The 9,027-nt window shown below is 42.0% G+C and overlaps 1 protein-coding gene across 1 annotated transcript in view; it reads left to right on the top strand.

The window, feature by feature from the left end:
- Positions 1–304: 304 nt before the first annotated feature.
- The window catches only part of TMEM95 (transmembrane protein 95), a 552,801-nt gene continuing 544,078 nt past the window's right edge, over positions 305–9,027 (top strand). The window contains exon 1 of the mRNA XM_085637265.1: positions 305–399. The gene's annotated coding sequence lies outside the window, so the exon portion shown is untranslated. The remainder of the gene's footprint in view (positions 400–9,027) is intronic.

Below are 9,027 nucleotides of genomic sequence, written 5' to 3'. Positions count from 1 at the left end.
TTTGCCTATTTGCACAGTCCACTTTTAAAACGTTTTTAGTCCTGATAGCTTTGCTTTTTTAAAATATATCAAAACGAAAATTATTGTATATACTGTGTTGTTGCTTGTGTGGTTTTGAACAGTTGGGGAATCGAACCGGGGTTATCTTTCTTAAACTCACAGGAAGTGCCGCCATTTTCTTTACTCCAGTTAGCGTTCTAGACGCTCTGGAGACTTTAAAGGGGGACGCTGCGCTAGCGCGCAGCGGACGCGCACAGCGGGCACGCCGCGGGCGCGCCGAAGGCGCGCACAAGGCAAGCCCGTCTGCGCCTGTCCGCGCTCTGTCGGCGCTCGGCTCACGGCCGGCTGGAGCTGGCTCCACTCATAGGAAGGAAGTGACTATGCTACGGCAGAAATACAGTAAGTCTGCATTAATTAGGCTGAGAATGCCAGCTTGCACGTGCATTCCCTTTAATTTAGCTACCAATATGGACTCTATGGTCTGTAATGTGTGTAACTGGAAGGCTGTACACTCATGCGCCTCTGATGTGACTGTTTCCATCTCTAAATCCCCTCTTCAACTTAATAATAGGGCGATGGGCAGGCTCAAGGCTTTTCTTGTAAATGCACGCTCTGTGAAAAAGCATGAATTCATTTTACACGATCTTTTAAGGGACGACAAGCCTGATCTGGTTTTCATTACTGAAACCTGGCTCCGCGACGGCTCCAATCCCACTCTTGCGAACGCCATACCCCCTAATTATAAAATCATCAGGAAGGATCGCATGGGGAGCCGTGGTGGGGGAGTAGCTATCATCTACAACCCCCCCCCCTCCGGTGCTCTTTGTTACCAGTTAATGACCTTGACGGCGCTGAAGGGCTAGGGATTTTTATCTCTATCTCAGCGCAGCAATCTGTTGCTGGTATACTCATTTATAGACCACCGGGACCGGCGGGCCTTTTTTTAGACTCTATCACCATGGCTATGGCCCCCATAGTTGCCAGATATAAACACTGTATGGCCCTTGGCGACTTTAACCTACATTTTGACCAAGACACGGACATGGAGGCCAAAAAACTATGCAAATCATTTATAATTTTCGACATGCCTCCTTCTGTTTTTTCCCCAACGCATGACAGAGGCCATACATTAGATCAAATTTTCTCATCCCAGAATATTGAACTAGATAGCCCTTTAGCTCTGTCTTGGTCAGACCATTTCTTGCTTACCTTCTGGGTACATGTAGAATGTCACAAGTCGTGGGCTCCGTCTTGTACTCAGTTTAAGGAAACTAGATCTTTTAAGAATCTCACCCCCAAAGCTTTAAAGGATATTTTAATTGATTATCCTATTTCAGCGGACAGTCATCTTGAGGATGCCGCATCTTCCCTCGACAATTGGCTACACACTTGGACACTTCACCTGGCACCCCGTAAAATACATAAGGACACACGAAATAGTCCCTCTGCTCCCGGGTTTTCCGAGGAACTTTAGCAGAGTAAAAAAGCCTGTAAATGCCTTGAGCGTTCTTGGAGGAAAGGTTATCTCCCCCAGAACAAGCTCATTTATAAACAGGCCCTGAAAGTCCACTTTGCGAAAGTTCGCAATGAGAAGAAAAAGTTTTTAGGTAATTAAATTGAGTCTACAAAAAATTGCAGTAAGGCACTTTTTAAAGTAGTAAAGGATTTTGTTAATCCTAGTGTTACCCAGAATCCATTCACTCCTACAGCTGTATGGACGGCTAATATTGCCACTTTTTTCTATAACAAGATTAAGTCCATTCAGGACTCTTTTGCTGTATCCCCACAGTTAATTTCTGAGAGCACCTCTGATCTATTTGATGGCTCCCAGATGGATATTTTGGAAGAATTTCCGCCAATATCCCTGGATGTCTCACTTGCCATCATGAGATCATTAAAATCTGGTGCGCCTTCTGACCCGTGCCCTGCCAAGATATTAGCATCCATTGCTGAAGTTATGTTGAAAGAGTGTGAGGGGAAAGAGATCCTCATCCCTTACTCATCATCTAATAAGCATGAAGCTTTCAAGTAATGGTTCTTGCCCAGAGACAGGGGGAGATACCCCTTTCCCCCTAAAATGAAACTGGTTTTGAAACGGTGTGTCCGGGCTAGAGTTTTAGTTTCAGTTTTTGGGAATAAATTCCAATTACGACATGCAGATCCGGGTGAGATAAGTATTTTTTATTCTTTTTTGGGTAGCTGCAAGAAAAAGGATGGCACAGCCAACACGTGTTTCGCCCCCTAATCGGCCATCAGGCCTGGGGCTTCCTCAGGGCTGTATACAGACAATGTTAACCCAAGGTAGGAAAAGTACATGGTGTCATAAGGCATGTGTATAATATATACATATATAGTGAGGGTGAATTTTGGGAAGAGTAGTAAAGTTATAGTGAGACGTAGCATTGAAGGGCAATTAGTAAGTGAGGGAACAGAGAAAAATAGTAAATTGAGGAAGGGGTCAAAGTAAGCGTGCGGCAGGTATGGAAGGTAGAAAGAATCAAGATGTGATGTCATTGAGGGACACAGAGAAATAGATAATAATATGGTACAGAGTGTTTTGTCGAGTTGGAGGGAGAGAATAAGTAATTGTGATAAAATAGTAAGAGTTTAGAGTACAAAGGTCAATATAATTAGTGGCGAGTATTAGCACAAGTTTCAAATGAAAGTACATATTACAGTCATAAACATTGCCCGGTATAAATATAAGCCGGTGAGAACAAAAATGAGTTGCATTAAGAAAAATAACCGTTCATATATATAAAGAATACAAGGAGAATTGCGGATCGTATAGTAGTATGATATGCAATTAGAATTTGGCATTTATAAGTATTTGCATGACATTGTGAGATTAAATTAGAGGTAGGTTACATGATTTTGTTATTTACATTTTTAGAGACAGTAATGCATAACCCAAGTAAATTAATGTTTGAGCGTATAGTGTTATCGACGATTAGAATGAATTTATAGTTTCAGTTTCCATTAATGAGGAGGCCGCATCCGGGTACCGGGTCAAGCGCGAGGAAGAGGGAGGAAGGGTTCGCATTAGTCTAGGAACGATTTGGGATTCTTTTGCCAGGGTGACTGCGTGAATTCATATATTTATAAAGTGCTGGTGCTTTCTAGGTCACATCGTATATTAATTGTTAATTCTTAATATCGGAGTTGTGTCAAGGCATATGACTAGTATATTGTGTCAAAAATTGTGAATCAGTAACCTCGTGAAGTGTGAGGTACTGCTGTGTCATGCCATATGTGAAAAGTTTGGATATTTTAGCGGGTAGAGAAAGGGAGGCAATTACTTCTCAAGTGTAGATTCGGGCGGTGTAAATAACGGTGTGTTGATGGTGAAATTTGTAAAAATATTGGTAGGAACTATTTGACTGTGCAATAATTGCCGAATGCGAGGAGTGCTTGCGCATGTTTTTAAATCTTTTTAGAAGTTCTAAGCCGCACTCGGGGGTATAATCTATACGGAGTCCAGAATCGTGTAGATAATGGAGTAGGGAATACGCATGCTCTAGGCGATCAATTGTGCAAGTTTAAGTGAAAAAGAATTTGGATATGCTTCCTTACCGGGTTGTTAGGTAATTCAGTATTTAGTGACAAGGGTTTGATAACCCGAAGATTTCTAAAAGTGGAGAAAACACAAGGGGAAGGAAGTGGAAGAAGAAAATGTAAGAGGAAGGCATTGTTAAATGCTGGGTTACAGGGAGGGGGAGCGTGGGAAGGAGTCCCTTACCTTAAGTCTCGGCTAATGCCAGGTATTGCAGTTTCCACGGTCGTGATGGTAATAACAACGCGTGGTTGCGAGCAAGTTATAAAGGAGTCATATGAGCACTTCCGGTTCAAAACCCGGAAGTGAACGGGTGCTTTTTGCTGGGAGCCATTTTAGGTTGGGGGTAAATCGAGATTGGTGAAGTTAGACGGTGACGGTCATCAGTATTGATATGAACCGAGTGAGGTGCAAGGGGATGGTAGAAGGGTTTTAGAGATCAATAATAGGAGAGAGTGAGCGAAATTGTCGGACATTTAAATTACCTAAAGCAATACATTTGAACATTAGTATAACAACTTATTAACATTACTTAAATACATACATTCACGTTTTGTGGACGCAAGCATGTGTCCAAAGTATGCTAATAGGTATCCGTGTGTATTAATGTAAAGATAACGATCAGTTGTTTTTTGTAGGAACTGGGTAAAGATGAAAAATTTGGCGGGAGGAGTGGAAAGCCAAAATCAAGATTGAGTAAATGTATCAGGTAAAAAAATCACCTGAACATGAGTTGCTGCATAATTTAGAATGCAATTAAGAATGGCACACATATCTCCAGGCTCGAAGAAGCTGTGCCAATAAACTCGGCGTAGAGCAGAGTTGTGTTGGGTCACACTACGGTGCAAAATTGGGGTTTGTAATTAATAATAACATACATATCTCTAGGCCTACAAGAAGCTAAATCAATAAAACTGGGCAAAGAGCTGAATCGTGTTAGGTCACACTGAGGCGCCCTTAAAGCACAAAGGGTACTATCACATATCGATGAACAAGGTCGTGTTGAGTCACACTGGGGCGACCTGGTAGCACTAAAAATTGTTATCACATATTTCTACATGTTTTTATATCAACTGAAAAAACGGCAAAAAATCAGGAGGGTATGCTGTAAGTTCTTTGATGGTATTTGGGGGAACTAATTAGGGGTTATTGTAAACAACAGAAAGGTTGTGTTAAGTCTTGGGTAGTAGGTGGTGCGGTTGTAAGAGTATGTTGGGGCATCAATCCTCTCCCAACCATACATGCATTTCCGCATCCTTGTTGAGCCCCAGGTTGGTGGTTTTATAGTTCATTATAAGTTCACTTTCGCGTCTTCGGAGTTTAAGTTCGCGGTCCCCCCCTCTTTTGGCTTGGTGTACAATCTCCAAACCATAGAAGCGAAAGTCTTTTTTGTGAGGATGATGGTCTTCAAAGTGTTCAGTAAGTGGATGGCCTGAATGATGTTTGTGAATGTTTCGGTAATGTTCCTGAATCCTGGTCCGTAGTGGTCTAATTGTACTTCCGATGTATGGAAGATTGCAGGGACAGATAATCACATAGACACAGAATTTGCTGTTACAATCAATCCATTCTTTTATGGAAAATTCTCTTCCTTCAGTTAGTTGGACTTTTGTTGTTTTGTTGTTGCTAAGCTTGCAAATATTGCAATTTCTACAGATGTGGAATCCTGGGGGTCTGTCCAGGAAGGTGCTGACCAAGTTCCTTTTGTCCACAAATTCTGATTTGCACAGGAGGTCTTTCAGATTAGGGGCGCGTCTGAATGTTATCTCTGGATATGTTTTAAGGTCTTGATTAAGGTTTGGTGTTTGTTGAAGCAGATGCCAGTGTCTCTTGAGGCTTTGTCTGATTTGGTGGTGGCCATTGTTGTAGTCCGTTATAAAGCGTATAGCAGAATCGTGCTTCTGTACTTCTCCTTTGTTTTGTCTGAACATCTGTTTTCTATCAATTTTGGCCACTGTATTCATTGTGTTTTTGAGAATTGATTGTTCATATCCACGTTGTGTAAGTCTAGATACCAATTCTTCTCCTTTTGTTTTGAAGACCTCATCTTCACTGCAATTTCTACGTGTTCTTAACAGTTCCCCCTTAGGGATGTTTCTTATGTTGTGTCGTGGGTGGAAGCTGTCGGCTCGTAAGATGGAATTGGCAGCTGTCTCTTTTCGATAGAGTTTGCTTTGCAGAGTGTTGTCTTTTGCATAGAGAGTTACATCCAAAAAGTTAATCTCTTCCTTGGAGAAGGTATGGGTTGTTTTAATTCCCCATGGGTTTTGGTCTAATTGCTTCAGAAATCTTTTGAGCAATGTCTCATCTCCTTGCCAGATACAGAGGATGTCATCTATATAGCGTCGCCACATAACAATATGGGCGGTATATTCCGCGAACTCAGGGTCCCATAGCCAGAATTTTTCCACATGGCTCATCAGGATGCAGGCGTACGGCGGCGCAAATTTGGCTCCCATAGCCGTACCGCGTGTCTGTCGGTATATCTTTCCATTGAAACTGAAGACATTGTTTTTTAGGCAAAAGTCAAGCATTTCCAAAGTCATTTTGTTGCTTTCTAGTAGGTTTGCCGGTTGTGTCCATAAAGATTGTTGCACTGCACTGAGTCCGTCTTGATGTTTGATAGATGTATAGAGACTGACAATGTCTATACAGACCAGTATGAAGTCTGGTTCCCAGGTTATGTTTTGTAGTTTGTCAAGAATGTCCTTAGTGTCTTGGATAAAGGATGGAATCTCCTTCATAAGACTTTGTAATTTCCTGTCAACATATTCCCCAAGTCTGGAGCATGGTGAGTTGATGCCTGCTATGATGGGTCTACCCGGTGGAGGGTAAGTTCCTTTGTGGATCTTTGGGAGAAGATATAGAGTGGGCATCGTAGGGTGTGCAATGTACAGAAAGAGTTTTTCGGATTGTGTAATAAGTCCAGAGGTGTACCAATTGTTAAGCATAGTTGTAATTGACTTGAGTATCTCTTTTGTGGGGTCTGTTGTAAGGAGTTCATAGCAGGTTGTGTCGGCAAGTTGTCTATTGGCCTCTTGGATGTAGTCGTCAATATGGAGTGTTACGGGATTTCCACCTTTGTCAGCCTCTTTTACAATAAGATCTTTTCTATCCTTAAGGTTTCTGATGGCATTTCTTTCTTCCTTTGTAATGTTCTGTGGAAGGTATTTGGATTTTTTGCGGTATTTTGTGTGTTCGTGTTCCAAATCATGCATGACTGCTATATGGAAGGCATCGATGCTGTTCCCTGCAGGTAATTGTGGTAAGAAGGTAGATTTTTTGGTTAGTTTGCTGTCGATTGAGTGGTGTGTGTCAATTCCAAGTTCAAGTGCAGTTCTGGTTAAAGAATCTGGATCATGATTCGTCTCACTGAGGTTGGTCAACAGGTCTATGTTTTCAAGTTCTTGAATTGAAAGTTCAGATGTTATTGGTGTGGCAGACGGCTCATGTCTCATGTATTGGTCTGCAAAAAACACTTTTAATTTAAGTCTGCGGATGAATTTGAACAGATCTATTCGTGTTTTTGTGAGATTCCATGGGGCCGTTGGACAGAAGGATAGTCCTTTATTGAGAATGTTGTCCTCTTGTCTGGATAATTGAGTGTGGGATAGATTCTTGACAAGATTAAGTGGTGTTATGTCCTTTTTTCCATCTCCTTTCTTCTTGATCTCGTAGTGACGCCCATTGTTGGTGTCTGCTGGCGTCCAAATTGTTGGGAACCTCCCATGGTTGAAGTATTTGTGATGTTTGTTGTTTTTATACCGAGTCGGTAGCGTAATACCTCCTCTAAAAAATTGACCTTGCATCGTGAGTTATCGCCTTCAGGTACAGGTGATGGTGAGTCGATGTCTGAGCTGGTAGTTGCTCCACTTGGTTGTTCTGTGGTGTTGGTGTTGGAGGTTTCTTGAGGTTTGGTGTCGTATTTTTTAGCGAAAGTGTAAACTCGTCCAAATTGGTAGTCCAGTTGGTCCCTCCTGAATTTTCGGTTCTTTCTTTTGATAAGATCTTCTTCAAATTCGTCTATTATTTGATTGAGTATTTCGTAGTTTTTCCTTGTGAGATCTCCCCAATTAGAGTCTTCTATGTGCTTGCTGAGATTGTCTACTTCGGTTTTCGCCAGGTTGTATTCTTCTTGTGAGTGATCAATTAATTGTCTAATCATATTGTTGGAGCATTCCTTTAGGTTCTCTTCCCATTTTCCTATGTATTGGGGGTTAGTGGTGTCTGATGGTGGGAAGATAAGTATTCTGAGTCCCCGTGGGATCCTGTCAGCTTCAAGGTATTTTTTGAGTGATTCTGCTTCCCACCACTTGCTAGTTTCTCTCTTAACTGCACGTTCCAAGTTCTGGAATGTACTCCGTGCAGATGTTGGGTTGGGTTTTGGGTTTGAGTTTCTATTGGATATTGGTTCCGTTGAGAAGGTCTCCTCGACCCTAGTCGAACGTTGTGCTCGTCGGTCTTGACAAAAAGCCATGTGATCTGAAGGTAGTTCTGAGGCCTTGTACTTTTAGTGAAATCCGTAGAAGATTGAAGCTTGCTGATTATTCGGGGATGTGATCTTCAGGTTTGTTGAAAGAGTGTGAGGGGAAAGAGATCCTCATCCCTTACTCATCATCTAATAAGCATGAAGCTTTCAAGTAATGGTTCTTGCCCAGAGACAGGGGGAGATACCCCTTTCCCCCTAAAATGAAACTGGTTTTGAAACGGTGTGTCCGGGCTAGAGTTTTAGTTTCAGTTTTTGGGAATAAATTCCAAATACGACATGCAGATCCGGGTGAGATAAGTATTTTTTATTCTTTTTTGGGTAGCTGCAAGAAAAAGGATGGCACAGCCAACACGTGTTTCGCCCCCTAATCGGCCATCAGGCCTGGGGCTTCCTCAGGGCTGTATACAGACAATGTTAACCCAAGGTAGGAAAAGTACATGGTGTCATAAGGCATGTGTATAATATATACATATATAGTGAGGGTGAATTTTGGGAAGAGTAGTAAAGTTATAGTGAGACGTAGCATTGAAGGGCAATTAGTAAGTGAGGGAACAGAGAAAAATAGTAAATTGAGGAAGGGGTCAAAGTAAGCGTGCGGCAGGTATGGAAGGTAGAAAGAATACCTGGCATTAGCCGAGACTTAAGGTAAGGGACTCCTTCCCACGCTCCCCCTCCCTGTAACCCAGCATTTAACAATGCCTTCCTCTTACATTTTCTTCTTCCACTTCCTTCCCCTTGTGTTTTCTCCACTTTTAGAAATCTTCGGGTTATCAAACCCTTGTCACTAAATACTGAATTACCTAACAACCCGGTAAGGAAGCATATCCAAATTCTTTTTCACTTAAACTTGCACAATTGATCGCCTAGAGCATGCGTATTCCCTACTCCATTATCTACACGATTCTGGACTCCGTATAGATTATACCCCCGAGTGCGGCTTAGAACTTCTAAAAAGATTTAAAAACATGCGCAAGCACTCCTCGCA

This window comes from Triturus cristatus, chromosome 12 (assembly GCF_964204655.1).
Source record: "Triturus cristatus chromosome 12, aTriCri1.1, whole genome shotgun sequence".
Classification (NCBI taxonomy): Eukaryota; Metazoa; Chordata; class Amphibia; order Caudata; family Salamandridae; genus Triturus; species Triturus cristatus.
The sequence above is the reverse complement of the archived record's forward strand: the minus strand, read 5'-3'. Positions and strand labels throughout refer to the sequence as shown.